Genomic DNA, 20,852 nt, shown 5'->3' with positions numbered 1-20,852 from the left:
TTAGCAGAGGTTAGCATCGATGATGACTCGCTAACTGATTGTTTCATACTTACTGCATTTCATTTCGATTAATTTCTTTACATAATGATAAAACTGTGGCGCAGTGAACTAGTTAGCAAAACATTTATCACCTAAAAGCCGGAAGTTTTAATCAGAAATTATGATTTTAATAAGAAGTGATGGTTTTAATCACGCTTTTGTTGAGCCACGTTTAAAAAGATTTGCTCAAATGTGTCAAACAACATTTAATAAACATTATTAAACAAATTAACGACATGTTGATTGTTTAGTTATGAATATAATAATTACTATTTGTCTAATTCTTGTTTGTGGTGCAATCCCACTATTTAATTAATTAAAATGTTTTTAATTGAAAACTCTTAAAATATCACAGTTTGGGTTAAGAAGCCTGTCGTAACCATGGCAACGCAGCACCACGAATCCCGCGCGTCTTTTATTTTGAAGGATTTTTTTTCTCTCCCAAACTCCCCCTCGCCCCACAAAACCCGCCCCCGCCCCCCTCCTTTTCCCCAGCCCTTTGTCGGCGCGGTGACGTCACGGCGCTGCTGCGCTCTGATTGGCCGCCCGTGGGGACGCAGCGGAGCTTTAAAGGGGCCGCAGGCAGCGGAGGCGCAAAGACGGAGCTCAAGCATCTCCATCTCATCCAAACCCTCTCCACCTCTCTCCATCCCTCCATCCCTCCATCTCCGGGCGCTCCAGCAGACGTAAGACGTTTTCTAAAATCCTCTTTCTTTATATAAACATTAATGAATGTTCTTTTCTTTGTGCTTCTGTGCTGCATGTTGACAGATAAATGCTTAAGAATAAGACAAGAGGGTGTAGGCTTTTTTTCTCCTTATAATGGTGTCATGATTATTGTTATTAGTATCATAATTATGATTATTATTTTTTTTTAAACTTGTTTTCTAAATGCTTAATCAATCTGATGGTATTGTTCTCCGCATCTCAGACAGCATGTGTATTTTTTTAATTATTATTTATTGATAGGATTTATAGGATAAATGAAATAATAAGAATCTGGATCAACAGTTAACCTTCTGATGTATTTAAAAAAAGGAGAGAGAGAGAGAGAGAGAGAGAGAGAGAGAATGTGGTCAGGACATGGATTTGGAAATAGACAGCATTATATATATATATATATATATATATATATATATATATATATATATATATACATATATATATATATATATTTTTTTTTTACAAAATTGTTTTTAATATTCTGAGAGGTGTGTGTGTGTGTGTGTGTGTGTGTGTGTGAGGACTCAAACTTACTGACAGAGCGATGTGAGGAATATCAACAGGTATACAGCACAGAGACGAGAGACGAGTGTTAGATAAACACCTCCTGAGAAATATAAATCTATACCATGAGAACGAATTCTTAACTTCTTTACATCATTATATTTTACATTTATAAACCCTGAGGCTTTATAAATTATACGAGTAAAAAAAAAATGCATGGAGATGGAGTAATTAAATACAAATGAATGAATGAATGAATGAAGGAATGAATGAATGGTGTGAGACTTAAATTCTTCACACTCTTACAAGTCTTTACATTTTCAAGCCCTGAGGCTTATTATAAAAAATTGTGCATAAATGTGAAGGAAAATGTGAGTGAGTGAAAAAATGAATGAATGAATGAATGAATGGTGTGAGAATGAAATTTAACACAGCAGGTCTTAATTCTGAAATGATTTACATTCTTACATTTCTTTACATTTCCTAACTCTTAGACATTTATTTAATACAGTTATATAAAATGCACGCTTACCATCTAGTTAAATACAAATAATTAAGGATATTAATTAAGGATAAATTTAGGGTTAATTCAACACTCTACATCTGAATTCTTACCTTCTTTAGGCCACATTCTTCCAGTTTACATTTCTAAATCCTGAGGATTTTATGTGTGTGTCTGTGTGTGTGTGTGTGTGTATCTATGCATGGTAAGTGTGTAGTTAAATACAAATAAATAATTGAATGATTTAATTAATTAATTAATACTGTGAAAATGAGCTCAAGACTGTAGGACTTAAATCTTAACCTTTATAAAAAAATTATAAAGGCTTTTTTCATACACAGAAATCTATAACTCTCTATTTCAATCTAAAAAAAAAAAACGAATGAATAAATGAATGAATTAAACCGAAGATCTTAATTTTAAAAGCTTTTTAAATTATTACATCGTTACATTTGGTATTAAATTCTGCATTTCCTCGTCCTTGTCTTTTGTACCTTTAACCTCTTCGGACCTGATTTTTTTTTCCCTAAAGTTTCTGAAGTTTTTTCTCTTCACTTAAATCCTTGACGAATGACGGATGTAAATAAGAAAGCTGTATTTAATTATAGTATTCATATTTTCTGGCATGTTCTGTGAACCAATCAGCAACTCGTCTCTTCATTTACGCGTTTCGGTGAAGCAAAATCCGTGAATCATGTGACGTGCAGCGCGAAGGACGCGGGGTGTGAAGAGGTTACGGGACACGTAACTGGATTGTGATTCATTTTTGCGTAGTTAAAGGTGCTTGAGACGCATCAGTCGAGCTAAAAGAAACATTAGAATACTAAATAATATTAAAATAAAAAGCTAATATTAGGTAAGAAGAACACGAAACAAAAATGGCGACCAGTTCAAACGTAGAAAATGGAGATTGTAGCTCTAAAAAAAAAAAAGAAAAAGAAAAGTTTTAAAAGTGTATTACAGTAGAAAAAGAAAAAGAAAGAAATTGTGAATTTGTTGAAACGCCACAGTTTTGGCCTGCACGCTAATTCTTCACTCGATCTGTGTATCGAACATAACCGCTGCGTCTGTCCTCGTGTCTGCTTTATTTCTTTTCCAGACGTGGTATAGATTAGAGTTGACGCGCCCCTCCAAGACCCATAATTCCCCAGCTGTGTGTTGACCCAAATGACTACAATTAAGGCTGAAGAGCTCTCTATTATAGTTATCCTCGGTTAAATCCAATAGCGAAGCGCCGCTCTGCACCCCGATGTCTTTTCTGTCGCCATAATCGTGTAGAGAAAGAGAGAGAGAGAGAGAGAGAGAGAGAGAGAAAGAGGGCTTTCTGATGGCCTTCCCTCAGGCTTTAACTCCCATATATTCCACTGTGTAATGAAATTGCCTGAGCCAAACCCCAGCACCCTCCCTCAGGGTCGAGCGCAGGGTGTGTGTGTGTGTGTGTGTGTGTGTGTGTGTTTATTTCAGTCCCTCTGGACATTTTTAATTTTTTTTTTTTAATCAGCACTATAAGGGCTAATTTACATTCTTACAGCTCTCCATGGTTGACGTGATTTGATTCATTATTTTTCCCCATATTATTAATAATATTTTTTTCTCTGTTTCTGTTTTTTTTTCAATCATTGGTCAATAATCGTTATTCATTTTCACCGAACCTAACAGTTTATTTTTAAATTAGTGGAATTGTTTAGCTTGTTCACTTGTTCACATACTTCTAATTTACAATGTCTTTCCAATTATCGGTTTATTTTTTTGTGAATATTAATATATTATCTAAGACAAAATCACTTCTAAACCACCAAATAATAACAAGTTTAGGAAATGTTGCCTAATATCAGTTTTACTACTTAAAATGTTAGAAATGTTCATGTTTTATCCTATACGTTTTTTAGTAGTAGTCAGAGACACACTATAAAAAGAATTTCTTACACATTTAAAAACAGAAATTGTGCTAAAGAGCTAAAGAGTTTTAGGTCTTCAGGTATAAACGGGTGTCGCAGTTGAATTTGAACGATGATTTGTTTGTTTATTTGTTTGTTTCTCGTGACCTTGGAAAAGGAAAAACCCACCCATACAGCAGGTCCTTTTCTCACAGAGGAGCTGTGATCCTTTAGAGAGAGCGAAACAGGGTTTTAAAAATATATTATTATTATTATTATTTTTAATGATGTTTTTTCTGACGCCACTTCAGCAACCTGTATATCACTGACAAAACAAAACGTGCGTCTCCTCAGGGTCCTATCTTCAAATTTCAGCACAGAACATCGGAAAAACCCGCATGAAAATGTTCTGAAGTGTTGTAAAGACTTGCGTGAGCAAAATGTGTCCAAAAAATGACAGAAGAGGATTTAGCAAGTGTTGCGAAAGTGCTAACGAGAGGTTTCCTCATTTGCATAATTTATGAAGCTGATCTGTTAGAGCTAGCGTTAACAGCTGTTGCTTCACGCTGGCATGAATTAGCCTTGAGGTGTGTGTGTGTGTGTGTGTTGACTTTTTCCTCGGGTTTTTTTTTTTTGTTTCCAGCACTTCGGACAGCACTCACAGTCCTCGCAGAGAGGAAATGCTAAATATTAATACACACCAAGATGTTTTGTTTTTTTGGGAAGGAAAAAGCTGCAGTAAATATTAGCATCCTGTGTTTATAGAAGTGATATGGATCTCTGTAGATATGTGAATCATAACTGAGAATTTTTTTACCCTTTCCATCCTGTTTTGAGCATTTATATATATTTTTTATTATTAATATTCATATCAGTAATATTATACTTATTGTCACATATAGTTGAAATGTGTCCTTAGATAAATTTACCTACACAGTTAAAAAAAAAACTGCTATTTTTTTTACTTTCACATGTCATTTAAAATTTAAACTCCATCTTCTTGTTTTCAGATTATTGTGTTTAACCTTGAAACACTGAAACATCATTTCCTGAAAGTTCCTGTATGAGTTTAAAAGGCTCAAAAAAAGTATTTTAAAAGAAAAATAATAATAATAATAATAGTAAGTTTTAAAAAAGCCCACACACCTGATCCGGTAGTTAATATTAGTCAGGATGTAAGATACGAAGCTGTTAAAGCCTGAGCTATTAGCACTTTTGCTGCTTCCATGCAGCCACCTGTTACATGCTGTTTTCCGAAAGATCGTCTTCACATTAGCTTTCAGTCGACTGCCATATGTCTCAGCTTTCTCAGAGCTGCAGAATAAATACATCACAGCTGGAAGAATTATAAACCTTCCTGCACAAATTTCATGCAGCTTCAGTCATATCTGTTGCAGCTACAAAAAATTAAATACGTCAAAGGATTAAACTAACAAACTAAAGACAGACAAGAAGGAGATAAATTAATATATGTATTAAATTGTGTGTAAAATTGACAGTCTGCTTTTATTTGTTTTATTAAAAATAAAAAATAAAGATTAACCAAAAATGAAAGAAATAAGGAATGTATGTAAGCAAGTAAGTAAGTAAGTAAGTAAATAAATAAATAAATAAAAATTATAGCTACTGTCTTTGCGTGAAAGAAAGAAAGAAAGAAAGAAAGAAAGAAATGAAGGAAAGTGTGCAGGTAGTTGGATGGATGGATGGATGGATAGATTGATAGATTAAATAAATAAATGTGTGAAATAAATATATAATGGAAGAATGAAAGAAATGTGTGTGTAAATAAATAAATTAATTAATTTATAATGTGCATTAATAAATACTGTGTGGAAACATACATACTGAAAGAAAGAAAGAAAGAAAGAAAGTGTGCATGTAAATAAACAAATAAATAAATACCATGTGCTAATAAATACCATGTGGGAAAAAAAAAAAAAAATATATATATATATATATATATATATATATATATATATATATATATATATATATATATAATAGTGAACAAACATACAAAAGAAAGAAAACAAACAAATGAATTAATAAATAAATAAAATATGAATTATTCATTTATTTATTCATTAATGGGAAAAATTTTCTTAATAAAGTAGCTGCTAAAAGGGAAAATAAGCAGTGAAGGTGAAGAGGGAGGCTACGTTACTCGTGCTTGATGACGGTTAGCTAGATTTATAGCTACACTTACAGCGGAAGTAGAAATATTTCTATTAAAGTAATAAAAAAAGAGCAGCAACAAACATGAATGTCACGATTGTAGCCACGCCCACAAATACTCTGATGGTATCAATGCATAAAGTATAAAGTGCTAACTGTTAGACGGAATTTGTGAATTTTGGACTTCGGTTGTTCAGATACAAAAACTCGTGAAAAACGTTGTTGCTAGGCAACTGGGGAATGTTACGGATCCTGAGCAAATGACTGAGGTTTTACAATCTAGCTAGCTAGCACATGGTGGTTAAGTCTTTTTTTTTTTTAATACCAACAATGTGACAAAGGAAGTGAGACAAAATCGTCTGGAATATAAACTTTTCCTTCAGATATGTTGATCACTAAATAAAGACTCTGATTAAAATTAGACTTAGCAAATACGACTGTTTACCAGATACAGGAGAGGACCATTCGTATAGAATCATCTCATGAACTTAAACACATACATGATCAGGGAATGACTTTAATCTGAAAGAAAACTAAAAACTCTGGACGCTTAGAGGAAACAGAAATTAGCCTGCTAGCCTAGCAGTGTTGCTAGCGCCCGAAAGTGAGTCAGTGATTCTGGAAACCTGAAATATCAAATGTAATTGATATTTATATAAATGTAATTGATATTGATGTAAATGTAAATGAAAAATTACTCACGTAGGTGAAGTAAGAGCTGTTTTGGTTAGCATTCTGACTAGCCTTGTAGCTGTAAATGCACATTCAGCTAGCACAGGTTGTTACAGTAGCTAGCATCTCAGTGTGTTTAACTAGCTGTTCTTGCAACGCATGACAGGAAAAGTTTGGTGGTAGTTTTGTTGAGGAAATTGAATTTATGAGGTCAGAAATGTTATTTTCTGAAATAAGACCATCTAAAGTGTGACAGAAACAGAGACAGACCGAACCGTAAGCTCGACACAGCTAGCATGCAAATGGCAGCGTTTGAGAGATAACAGAGGATTAGCCGAGCTGGATGATGATGAGTGAGACTCGTTTGGTCACTTTTCCTCATCGGGCGGCTGTGACAGCTTCGTGTTTTTACACATTTTCACGCAGGGAAAAAAAGAAAAAACCCACACACTTGCTGAAATGGCAGCCCAAATGGTTGAGCGCGTGTGGCGCTCCGAAATCCTTTTAGAGCAGGTGTTCAAACAAGCGGGATTAACGTAATGAGATGCAATTACATGCAGCTTGGTTACTGTTGCTCAAAGTCCACAGTCAACTTCTGGAGAAAAAAACAGAAAAAAAACCAGAGCAGGACTCGATTCGCTTTATAAAACACGACGTGTGCACTTTTTGATAAAACACACACACACACACGATGCTAAATCTACACACACGGCAAACAGAATGTAAAAGCAAGCAGCCTTCAGCGGCCATTATCTTCTTCCTCAACAGATGTTCTTGTGATTGCTGGCTCGATTTCAGCGGCAGGCGAAAAAAAAAAAAATGACAAAAACGAACAACTGTACACGGAGAAGGACCTTCTGTCGATCGGAGATAGCAAGTGTTTAACATAGAGACTTTACTTTCAGGCACCAGTAGGTTTGGATAATGTTGATTTCTCACACACACACACACACACACACACACACACACACACCGTCTCTCTGCATGTAATAAGCTTTTTAATTTAGTTTTTTTTTTTCTTCCCAATTGAGCGCCGAACCTTGAGGCAGGGTCGATCTGATTTCAAAAGCGTAGGTGTTATATAAATACAGTCTCACAGTTCTTTAATTCACTTTCTCAATCTAACACACTCTCTCTCTTGCACACACACACACACACACACACACACACACACCTACACACACCTAGACACTCCGCTAACAGGAAGCATGGTCGCTTTAAACATGACAATCTGTTTTAATTTTTTTATCGGTTTACTTGATTATATCAATTCTTATCTTTTTCTTTGTAAAGTAGTTTATTATTACGCTTTAATCCTTGAAAAAAGCATTTTTATCATGGCTACACAATTACTTTTGATTGGTTTTCACCATGGCAACAATCATAAATAACTGTTTAAACTTGTTTTTTAGTGAGTTTGCACTTCACTAATCGCAATTAAACTGATATTAACTGATATAAATTACACAAAAAAGAATATTTTTAGGCTACAAAATGCTTTTTTAATTAAAGGTAACTAGTACAGAGCGAAGTAACATGCTCTGAGAGGTAACCATGGCAACAATTGTATATGGTAGCTAAAAATTTACAAGGAGCTAGCTAAAAAAATCATTGCATTAGATGTCGCCGTCTACAAATCATTGAAATGAGAATTTTTCTTTGCTCTTGTGATACATATTGTATATCGTGGAAATGTCTTTGAGTATTATGATGACATTAATTCGAGAAAATAACGAAAAAATGTCTGAACATAACAAAGAAAATAACAAAGAGGCCAATGATGCAATGATAAGTAGTTTATACGTGTTTTAGGGAAATAATATAAAAACAGCAACTCATACTATTAAGCCAATACATTTCTACAGATCTACGTCATTCAGCTACCTTTACACGATTGTTGCCATGGCGACATCTCAAAGTGCATGGTTATAGCCCTGTTTCCAATCGTTAATTTCTACGTAATTAAAATGAAGAGTTTAAAAATCCAGAGCATAGCCTATAGGATCAAGAGCATAGATTTATGACTTGTGTACATTTGTATTAGAGGCGTATCAATGTAAGATAATAACGCACGCCACGCAGCTAATCAGAAATGTAGCTATGGTGTAATTTCGCCATATTGACTTTTTTCCATGAACCTGATTGGATCCTACTTTGGATTTAAAACAGTGTAATGAGCCCCAGTTACGATTCCTCAAGTGTAGGCTAAGTAACAGGCAAAATTTCCCAAATAACGTGGTTCTGAACACTTGTTAAGATTAGGCTAAGCTTAATTTCTGTCTGATTTTTAAAAGAATGTCATGTTTTATTTCAATCAGAGCATGAGAGCATCACTGAGATTAAAAAAAAATGCTGTATTGATATTAATATAAAATTTAAAGCGATAGTAGCAAACACTAAAGGAGGAAGAATTTGCTCACTTAGGAAGTCATAGTGAGATATTTTGATACGTCCTTGCTGAAGGATGTGGAATAAAATTATCTCATGGCTACACGATTGCATGTGACAGGCGACGATTAACGTAACGGTTTTAACATAAAGTTAATGCTTTTATCATTTCACCATGGCAACAATCATTAATAACTGTTTTGTATATGCGCATCGCTAATCACAAATAAACTGATATTAATTGTACAGGAAATAGATATTTTTCAAAATATTTTTCAGCAACCAGAAAAGAACGAGATAATGTCCTTTGATACATAACCATAGCAACAACCGTCCCTGTTTATGATGTCTCAGGTGTTTTTTCTGCACATGGTTCTCAAGTATTAGGCTAAATTTTCCAAATAATGTGGTTTTCAACATTCATTAAATTTATGCTAAGCTTCACCTGTGTTTGAAAAAATATATATATGTAGATTTTATAAATAGAAAAAGTTTCACATACAAACAACGTCATGCGAGGAGCTTTGAATACAGCTTTTTAAAACCAGAGAATGTCAAAAATTCCTTTTTTGAGAAGCCATTTTCATCATAATCACCAACAAATCAAGAATAAATATGAAATAAATCTGTATCTGTTACATGAACACTGTTAATTACAGCTCAAACACCTGCTAATTAGTGTGTCATTTATTACAAGATTAATGTTTCTCTCTGAAAGTCCTTCAATTTTATCCTAAAGCACCTGAAAAAAGAAAAAAAAAACTGACTATAATATTATAAGTGGATAAAGTCATATGAACACTGTTGCTAGGCAACTAGGAAAGATGTCCTCCAGGAATGGAGGCTAGCTAATAAATGAGCTAGTGAGTCTAATGATGTAGTTAGCCAGCTTGTCATGTTTTACAAAAAATATTTTAAAAAAGGGTAATGAGAGTGTAAACTAAACCATAATGTTGGAAATATCAACGTTTCTCTCCGATATGTTGATAAATTGTAAAGAAAGCACTCCATACGACTAAAAAAACACTTTATTTACACTTAGCATTGAGCGCTAAGCAATTCACCATTATGAGAAAAGTCATTACAGCTAGAGTTGTGTGTGAAACTACACAAGAACGTCAACTGGAAATAAAATAACATGCTAATATTAAATAAGAGCAACTACATCTACACGAAGACTCAAAACATAAACCCTGAAATTAACTTCACGCAAAACAGCTACACCATTTTTTCGATCTTAAACATTCTGTGATTTGTTTGTTTTATCGTATCACTTATCGTATCACTCACATAGAGCTAGATAAAGCGTTTACGTTGAACTTGTTCTTGTTACAAGAGTGTCCCACAGTGTGCAGTTTGTCCTGCTGAACAAACAATCCATTAAGAAAATCTAATGGTTTCCATCACAGTAATGGGAATTGTTTTAATTAGCATGAGGAATTCTGTGGTTATTGTTAAATACCACCAGAACCCAGAACAGCCTTCTTTCATAAGGACACGATTACCATTAAAATAAAATTAGAGTAAAATTAAAAATTAAACTCCCATTACAGATGACTAAAAACATGTCAAGCATCACTACAAATCTCTAATGGTTTCTACTGTGTAATTATAAATTCCTGTCTAAAGATTAAACGTGGAAAAAGAACAAGGAACTATCTGGAACTAAAATTATTAAAAGTAAACTAAAAATAAAATATCTCCAAAAATATCTCTAAAAACTATAGAATAGAAACCAGTGAAGTTAAACACTAACTAATAGTAAACGGAATTGGAAATTGTAATTCATTTAAAAAAAATGATTTATTATCAAACAAAATGTCATACCTTTTAGCCATTTATAGTTACACTTAATGTTCTGTGAAACCTGTTGTCGCTTACGTTATAGCAGCTATAAACATTCTTTTTCTCTCTCTTCAAGCTAATAAGACAAAAAAACGCAGCTTGTCGTGTCACAGAGAAACTGCAAAGCGCAACGTTTGGAAAACTTAAAGTTACAGCTTTACCTCTGACTGTTACAAAGCGCTGACACTGGAGACTCCTTCCATAAATGTTACAAAAATAAGAAAACTTAAGCAAATCAATGATTATATTTTAACGCGTCCACTTTCCAAGTCCCTGGGAATGAGCTGTTACTATAGAAACGCAGCTGCACTACTGTCAGAGCTGCTGTTACAGAAAACGAATCAACACCCTCTGACCAATCAGAATGGAGAATTCAGCAGCGCCGTGGTGTACGAGACAACGATTAACGCTGTGGGGTAGTGACGAGAAACAGATTTAAATGAGAGAGAGAGATGGAGAGAGAGAGATGGAGAGAGAGACACACATATGCCTGCACACACACACACACACACACACTTGTGCACATGAATGCTGTGTATATTTATATATAATGTTTATTCATTAATATATTGTATGTAAACATCACTTTATCTCTCTTTCTCTCTCTCTTTCACTCTATCTGTCTCTTTCTGTCTCTCTCTCTCTCTCTGTCTCTCGCTCTCTCACTTTCTGTCTCTCTCCCTATCTTTCATTCTCTCTCTTTATGTCTTCTTTTCCTTCTTTCTCTCTGTCTATTGCTCTCTGACTTTCTCTCTCTCTCTCTATCTTTCAGTCTCTCTCTTTATCTTTCTGTCTTTCTCTCTCTCTCTTTCAGTCTCTCTTTCCCTGTCTCTCCCTCTGTCTCTGTCTCTTGCTGTCTCTCTCTCTCTCTCTCTCTCTAACTCTGTCTTTCTCTTGGTCACTCTCTCCATTTTTGTCACTCTGTTGCTTTCTGTCTATCTTTGTTTCTCTGCGTGTCTCTCTCTCTCCATCTCCCTCTCTCTCTCTCTCGCGCTCTCTCTATCGCTTTCTCTCGGTTGCCGTGGTTACAGCCACTCATGGTAGATAGGAGAAGGTGCCGGAGATCAAACAGCTGTTGTGTCCAGATGTCGTTCTCCTTCTCCCGTTGCTACGGACCTTTGTTCTCCTCTGAGTACAGGTGCAGCACCCCCGAACACACACACACACACACACACACACACACACACACACACAAAGAAAACATGATGAGGACACGACGGCCGGCTTTGTGCTGTACACATCAGTGGGGGGAGAGAGGATGATGATGGGGGGAGAGGAATATAAGGAGACATGGGGGAGAAAATAAGAGTAAATAAAAGAGGGAGAGAGCGAAAGAGACTACGACAGAGAGAGACAAAGAAAGAAAGATAATAGAGAATATGACTAAGAGAAAGAGGGGAGAAGTGGAAAAAATTAAAACCAGAAAGATGGAGAGATATTGAGTGGAAAAATGGAGAGAGAATTAGAAAGAGGGAGAAAAGATAGGGGGGGAAAAAGAAAGAGAGATAAAAGATGATAACAGACAATAAGAGAAAGAATAAAATGGGAAGAGAGAAATCAGAAAGAAGGAAATCAAAAGAAGAAAGAGAGAAGCTGAAGGAGAGGAAGAAAAAGATGAGTATGCAAAAGAGGTAGAGAGAGAAAAAGTAGAAAAGGTGAGAATAAGATAGAAATGGAGGGAGATAGAAAGTGAGATAAAAGTAAATATAAAAGTGCTAAAAAAGATGGAGAGAGGGAACAAATTGGAAGGTGGAGGAGTATAAGACAGAAAAAAGAATGGGGAGCGACTGAGGGAGAAAAGAGAAATGAAAAAAGAGAAAAAGTGAGAAAGAAAAAGTGCAGAAAAAATGAACACGATGGAAAAATAGAAGTGAAGAATGAGTTGGGTAAAGAGGTAGAACAGGACAAGAAGAAAGAGGGAAAGAATGAGAGAGACAGAGAGAGAGAGAGAGAGAGAAAGACATATAGGTGAAAGAGAAAGAGTGAGATATGCAAAAAGGAGAGAATAGAAAATGAAGATGAAAATAGAAGAGAGAAGAGAGAAAAGGAAGAAAAAGATGTAGAGAAAAAGAAAGAAAGAAAATTTACAGTATAAAATGAGTGTGTGTGTGTGTGTGTGTGAGAGAGAGAGAGAGAGAGAGAGAGAGAGAGAGAGAGACATAAGGGTTTATTTATACACATGCACATATCTGTTTATCATTACCATTTATACACACATATAGAAAAACACACTTGTGTCTCTCCTACACACACACACACACACACACACACAGTTATGTCCTACAGACAGACACACAAACACATACACATTTGTGTCATACAGACACACACGTGTCACACACTCACACACACACATGCGCACGCACTATCACACACACACACACACACACATTCATGTCATACAGACATACACAATCAAACACACAGCTGATATTGAATTCTCGCCTCTCTCACTCACACACATACACACACACACACATTGATTGAACACTCACATCCAGGTGGGACATGATCAATATTTTTCTCCACCATCCACCCTTTTCCTCCCAACACACACACACACACACACACACAGCATCACAACACCACACGTCTCTGGAGAAACAACACTCTGCTGTTCTGTGGGCATTAAAACCCATCTCACAGAGATAAGACGAGAGAGTGAGACAGAAAAGGAGAGAGTGAGAAAGAACAAGCGAGAGATCAAGAGAAAAAGAGAGAGAGAAAATGTGAGAGGAAGACAATACGACAGAGAGTAACACAGAAGAAGTAAAAGAGAGACAAAGAGAGGAAGAGACTGAGGGAGAAAAGGGTAAGGGGGAAAACAGGAAGAGAAATGGTGAGGGAGGAATGAGTAAGAAAAGATATATGAAAATGTGAGAAAAATGAAAAGACAAAGAAGAGAAAAGATAGAAAAGGAAGAGAGACAAGTAGAAATGGTTTAAAGGGAAATAAGAGCAACGGTAAGATGGGGAGAGAGAAGAAAGAGGCAGAAGTGAAGAAATAGAGGAAAAATGAAAGAGAAAGAAAAGAGACAGAATGGTGGATAGATAGATAGATAGATAGATAGATAGATAGATAGATAGATAGATAGATAGATGGACGGATGGATGTGCTTTATTGTTCCCTGAGGGGAAACTTGGTAAGTGAATTGAAATATAGAAGAAAGGAGATTAAGAAAAAGGGAGAGAAAGAGAGAAAGCAGTGGAGAAGGTGAGACAGACAGAACGGGAAAGAGACACTATATAAATATTAAAATAACGACTTTCAGGAAGTGCTGTTAGGGCAGATTTCTAACATTTGAGACATTTGTTGAAAGGCGGCCATTTTAAAAATGCTGAGGCTGACTTCAAGTTGAAGCATTATTAAGACTAATACTAATACTGCTAGTAACAAGGCTAGTAATACTACTACTGCTGCTAATTCCACTAGTAATAATACTTCTAGTAATAATAATAATACTAATACCAATACTGATGCTACTAATACTACTATCAATACTCCTACTTCTAATTTTACTAGTAATACTACTTCTAGTAATAAGAACACTAATACTACTAATATTCCTACTGATACTACTAATACTACTACTACTACTACTACTAATACTCCTACTGATGCTATTAATACTACTATTACTGCTGCCGCTACTTCTACTAGTAATACAACTAGTAATATTAGTACTGTTACTCCTTCTCCTCCTCTTCCCCCTCCTACTACTATTACTACTAATACTAGCATTAGTAATACTATTACTAATTCTACTGCTGCTACTACTAGTGTTAGTAATATGACCTACTAGTACGACTAGTAATATTAGAATACTAATACTTGCTACTACTACTATTACTACAGTTAGTAATATCACCTACTAGAACTACTAGTAATATTAGAACCCTAATACTGCTGCTTCTCCTAATATTGCTACTACTAATACTGGTAGTAATATCAACTACTAGACTACTAGTAATATTGGAATACTAATACCGCTACTAATACTGTTAGTGATACTAATACTACTAGAAGATACCAAAATCGATGAAGTAGAAGTAGAAGTAGTAGAAGACTATACAGGTTTCCACACCAGTCCAAATACTCGGTTGAGTTTTCTCTCTTTTTTTTGTGTAGAAAAATAGGAACAGTAGAGTGTAAATCCTCCCACACAGCCCTTCAATTTCAGTCAGCTACAAAAAAGGGGGTTTAAAAACCGGCGAGAGAAAAAGGCGGTAAAAGGCTGCTCCCCGCTGTGCGCCTGCGAGCGAGTGTGCTCAGGTAATTAAGCGCTGCTTCGCTCGACCCTTCGTCAAGGCAATTACCTAAAATCATATGCTCTTAGCTGCTCTAATTACGGGCCAATCTGGCTGCACGGCGCTGACTGACAGCTCGACTCGAGCCGCTGCGTGTTTACGACACTGAAGACAAAACCGATTACAGCGTGTAGTGTTACATACGGTCAAAACACACACCGCAAAGCAAACACGCAAATCAGGCCAGAATCTTCCTCAACACATGCATCAGAGCCACCTAATTATTCATAAATCCTGCACTAAGGTCATTATGGGACCTTACAGGAAACAGGAAGTGACGTTTTCTTTGTAACAACTGGGGCATTATGGGATTGAAGCGCCATTTTGTCCACATTAGTAAACATCTAGTGTTTATATTAGAGAGACAAAGTAAGGACAGAAAGATGGAGGGAAAATGAGCAAGTAGAGGAATGCAAAAAAAAAAAATAAATGAGAAAGAGACAAAAAGAGACAACGAGAGATAAAAAGTAAGAAAGGGAGATGAGAGAAAGAGACTGCTGAAGATAGAAAGATTAAGGTAATGAAAGACAGACAAAGCAAGAGAAAGACAGAAAAGTAAGTAAGACAGGAAGAGAGGGACAAAAACAAAGAATATTAAAGCGGAAAATGGAGAGAAAGTAAGAAAGAAAAATAGTAGAAGTAAGATAGAGAGGGACAAAAAGAGAGAGTCTGACAAAAAAAATGAGAGTAAACAAGAGAGAGAACAATCGAAAGCAATATATAAGGTGAGAGAGAGAAATGAGACAGAAAGAGAGAGAGAGAGAGAGAGAGAGAGAGAGAGAGCGACAGAGGGAAAGGAGTGAGACAGTCCTGAATAACGAGCTGTGTGTGTGTCTCGCCTCGGGGGAAACACTCAAGTGCAGGTGAAGGGAATGAAATTAGTGAGAGACGAGTGCGGGCTGAGAGAGAGAGAGAGCCAGCGTGGGGTCACACACTCTGAGTGGACACTTATTAAATTAAAGACACACAGTGTTACAGCGCACGGCATTCTGGGAAAATGTTACTGAGATCATGTGATCAGACGGTGATGTTCCAGGAAGTGTCTTTACACACATTCACCTTGATCCTTTTTTTTTTTAACATCATTTACCAATCCTGTAAAAGAATAGCGTTCATTATACACTACTACTAGCATTAGAGGTAAGAATAATACTAATACACTAATAATACTAACACGAATACTGGTAATAGTAAGACTAGTAATACTACTACCACTGCTGCGGTGCTGGGATTTAAACTCACAACCTTCAGCTCAGAAGGCCAACGTCTTAACCGCTGAGCCACCACTTCCCATAATACTACTAATCCTACTACTACTGCTTCTGCTACTTCTAATAGTAATACTAGTACTATTAATACTAACAATACCATGAGTACTACTATTACTACTGCTACTTCTACTAGCAGTATCAGTAATAATCACACAAATATTCCTAATACTACTGCTAGCAATATTAGTAGTACTGCTAATACTAGTACTATTAATACTACTACTGCTGCTACGTCCACTAGTAATACAACTAGTACTAGTAATACTAACACTACCACAAGTAATACATCTACTACTACTGCTGCTGCTGCTACTTCTACTAGCAATACAACCAGTAATACTACTGCTAGTAATATTACTAGTGCTGCTAATACTAGTACTATTAACACTACTGCTGCTGCTACTTCTAGTAATACAACTAGTACTATTAATACTAACACTATACTAACACTACCATGAGTGCTACTACTACTGCTGCTGCTACTTCTACTAGAAATACAACCAATAATATTCATACAAATACTCCTACTACTGTTAGTAATATTACTAGTACTGCTAATACTAGTATTATTAATACTACTACTATTTCTACTAGTAATACAATTAGTACTATTAATACTAACACATCCACACATACCACAAGTAATACTACTAGTACTACTACAACTAGTACTACAGCTAGTAATACTATTACTACTGCTGCTGCTGATATGGCTATTTCTACTGCTGTTAGTACTGCTAGTAATACAGCTACTAGTAACACTACTACTAGTACTGCTGCTGCTAACATTAATAATAATAATCATCATCATCATCATCGTCTTTACTGCTAGTGTCCAGTTGCTGCATTAGCATTAATGCTACGTTCATGATGTTCATACATGAACGATTTCTGAGGTAAAAATCTCACAAGTTGTGACACTTGATCTTGATGTTTCGTGTAGCAGAACATTTTTGTGTTTTTATTGTTTATAAAAAACTTAATGGCAATGTTCTAGCTAGGTAAATTGTTAGCCTAAGTGATTAGCTCGCTAATACTCAGCAACCATATTTCCCAGTTGCCTAGCAACAACGTTCTTGCGATATTTAAGCACTTGAACAGTATAGCATGGATTCACTAGACATACTGTATTTGTAGTACTAGAGTGTTTAAATGTTAGCATGGCTAACTGCGGACCTCTTTTCCCCTTCCAATGACGCTACAAAAGTCTTAAATGAGCGTAAAGCTTAATTAGCCTCACCCTGTAGGTGTTATGTACGGTCGATGCTGCTAAACCTGTAAAATGAAGCATTAAAAATGGAGACATTTAGATTTAAAGAATTAAAGACCCTCGAGTGTGGATTGTCACGAAAAGGTTATGATCCGCTCGCTGAAAAAAAAAAATCTTTTTTCATTGCCACGTCATATTCAAGTCAACGGCACTGACGGCATAATTGGACATTAATCTCAATTCAGATGGTACGAGAGTTCGAGCTAAACGCCCGGACGCAGATCTTTTTTTCTTTCTTTCAATCCGTACATTTCATTTCTCCAATTGTGGGGAATAAAAGGAGTCCATCCTGTAGTGAAGAGCGTAATTTAAGCGCTCTTAATAAAGCACTGCTGTTCATTACCGAGCCCATTATTTCCAGGCTGGACGAGAAAAAAAAACGACCCGTCTCACCTCACAGTCACTTTTTTTTTCTTCCTGGAAATCTCGAATAAATGTGTAAGTGCATGCAGAGACAGGTTCTGCTACTTAGCGAGGGGGAGAAAACGAGAGCGGAGAGCTCAGACGAACCCAGAAGCCTATTATGGCTAATATGTTTTTTTAATGGGAAAGCCGCGGTTGATCTGAACTCATTTGCTTCGTCCGGGGGCCGAGCACTGAAAGCAATCCGTCACCTCCGTGTGAGGCCGAGCCGGGCTCCTAATGAGCCTCTCGGTCCAAAAAGAGGGCCGAAAGAATTGAGCTGTCACGGCTCTCAATGGCGATGTCGGCACAATTGTGGCCCGGGCGCTCGGTCGCTGCCTTCTCTTTGTGCGCGTTTAGCCAAGCAAGGCCTTATACAAAATGAATGGGCCGAATGTAACCTTAACTTCACGAGACGCACGCAGCGGTGACGGGGTCGGCCATGATCAAAACGTCAAAACACAGCTTTAAAAAACACTCTGTGAGAGAAAACGTGTGCACGCTTTTTTTGTGACACTGAGAGAGAAAGATAGAGAAAGGACAAGAGGTGAATAAAGAAAGTAAGACAGAAAGCAATAGAGAGAAGACATGAGTCATGTAAGGAAGAGCGAGACTAGGGAGAAGGAGAGAAGGAGAGAGAACTATAAAAAAGAGAGCAAGATAGAAAATAGGGATAGAAAGTAAGATAATAAAGACAAGGAAGATAAAGACAAAAAGAGAACAAGACAGGAAAATGAGAGCGATAAAAAAGAGAGTAAGGCAGAAACAAGATAGAGTAGGACAAAAATGATAAAAAATAAGGAGAGTGAAATAAAGAAAAGTAAGACAAATACAGAGACAGAAAGACAAAAGGGAGGAGAGAAAGAAAGGGACAAGGAAAAAAAGATGGAAAAAAGAGTAAGATGCAGATAATACTAGAAAAGTAATACAAAAAGAGACAGGAAAGAGAAATGAAAAGACAAATAGAGAGAGAGAGAGAGAGAGAGAGAGAGAGAGAAAGAGATTAAGATAGAGACAAGAAAATAGAACAAAAAGATTAAAAAGAATGTAAAACGTCTGGCCTCTGTGTCTGAAAGAGAGATAAAAAGACAAAAAAAAAGTAAGTCAGGAAAAAACAATGAAGAGTCAGATAAAAACAGAGGGAGAATGAGTGAAAAGAGAGTGAGAAAAACAGAGAGGGGAGAAAGTAGGGAAAAACAGAGTAGGACAGAAAGAAAGAAAACAAGAGATGAAAAGAGATTGAGACAGAAAGAAGGAAAATGAGATACAAAACAAGAGTGAGACAGAAGAAAAGAGAGAATGAGAGACAAAACGAGAGTGAGACAGAGAGGAAGAAAAAGAGATGACAAACTGAAGCAGAATAAGCGACGAAAAGAGACAGAGTGAATCAGAAATAGAGGGACAAATAAGAGAGGAAAAGAGAGTGAGACGATTTGAAAAATGGGTGCAAACTAGTAGAGACAATAAAATGAGGCTATGAGAGAAAGAGAGGAAGAATGAGAGACAGAAAGAGAGAGAAAAAAAGAGGGAATAAGACAGAAAGAGAAAGCAATACAGAAAAGGACAGAAAGATGAGAGAGCAAGACAGAGGAAATGAAAAAAAGATGAAGAGAGAGAAGAAGAAGAAAAAGAAGACGAAGAAGAAGAAGAAGAAGAGAGTAAAACACTCGTTTATCCTGTTTGAATGTGGACGGTGTGAAGCCGAGTCAGGATTTTAGTGATTTAGCGATTGAGCCATGACTCAGCATTTTAGCTTCAAGTTCGGGGATTGATCCTGGTTTCGCTAGCTTTATCAATTCACTGCGACTTTCTTCAGTGAATTTAGCGACACTTAATCTGGATGTTTCGTACATTTGGGAGTTTGTTAGCACTCCACCCTGCGTGCTAGCTTTGATATAAAATCTGATGAGTGCTAAAATTAGCGCTTCCTCCATTTTGCGTCTGCAGTACGAAGGACCGCCCCTGAGGAGGACAGCGCAGAGAAAGCAACTTACACATTTCCTGCGTAAGATTTCCCTGATAGAGCGAGTGTGACGTTAGCCCTGACGGAAAACGTGTGCACCGTGTGCACAGGCCAGAAAACTAGTGCACGAGTTCTGAGACGCAGAAGCAGAAAAGGTCGAAGTGTAAGTGTGTTTTTATTGTGTTTCAGAAAACCACAGTACAGCATGATGGAGACGAGAGACAGACGGAGAGAGAGAGAAAGAAAGAGAGAGGGGGGGGGAGGGGGAGAGGGGAGGGGTGAAAGATGGAGAAATGTGTCATCTTTCAGAGGAACAACACACTCATCCATCTTTACTCAAATGGCACTATTAAAGGTCTTGTGTGTGTGTGTGTGTGTGTGATTTCACATCTTACATCGAGACGTGTCCTATCTCTCTCTTTCTCTGGCCTGTGTGTCTGTCAGTCTTAGTAAAGAAGGCGTGGCCTGTGTGTCTATAAGTTTTAAAAGAAGGCATGGCCTATGTGTCTGTAAGTTTTAAAAGAATGTGTCTGTAAGTTTTAGTAAAGAGGGCGTGGCCTATGTGTCTGTAAGTTTTAGTAAAGAAGGCGTGGCCTATGTGTCTGTAAGTTTTAGTAAAGAAGGCGTGGCCTGTGTGTCTGTTTTAGTAAAGAAGGCATGGCCTGTGTGTCTGTCAGTTTTAAAAGAAGGCGTGGCTTGTATGGCAGTTTTAGTAAAGAAGGTGTGGCCTGTGTGTCTGTCAGTTTTTAAAAAAAGGCGTGGCCTATGTGTCTGTCAGTTTTAAAAGAGGGCGTGGCCTGTGTGTCTGTTTTAGTAAAGAAGGCGTGGCCTGTGTGTCTGTCAGTTTTAAAAGAAGGCGTGGCCTATGTGTCTGTCAGTTTTAAAAGAAGGCGTGGCCTGTGTGTCTGTTTTAG

General features: G+C 36.7%; 1 long non-coding RNA gene across 1 annotated transcript; it reads left to right on the top strand.

Annotated features, from left to right (window-relative positions):
- Window positions 1-642: 642 nt before the first annotated feature.
- LOC128318560 (uncharacterized) lies at window positions 643-11,911 on the top strand. The gene is made up of 2 exons (XR_008301955.1): window positions 643-725; window positions 11,498-11,911. It is a non-coding gene; the product is annotated as an uncharacterized LOC128318560 (long non-coding RNA).
- The last annotated feature ends 8,941 nt before the right edge of the window (window positions 11,912-20,852 follow it).

This window comes from Pangasianodon hypophthalmus, chromosome 7 (assembly GCF_027358585.1).
Source record: "Pangasianodon hypophthalmus isolate fPanHyp1 chromosome 7, fPanHyp1.pri, whole genome shotgun sequence".
NCBI lineage: Eukaryota > Metazoa > Chordata > Actinopteri > Siluriformes > Pangasiidae > Pangasianodon > Pangasianodon hypophthalmus.
This window is presented reverse-complemented; position numbering and strand designations above follow the sequence as displayed.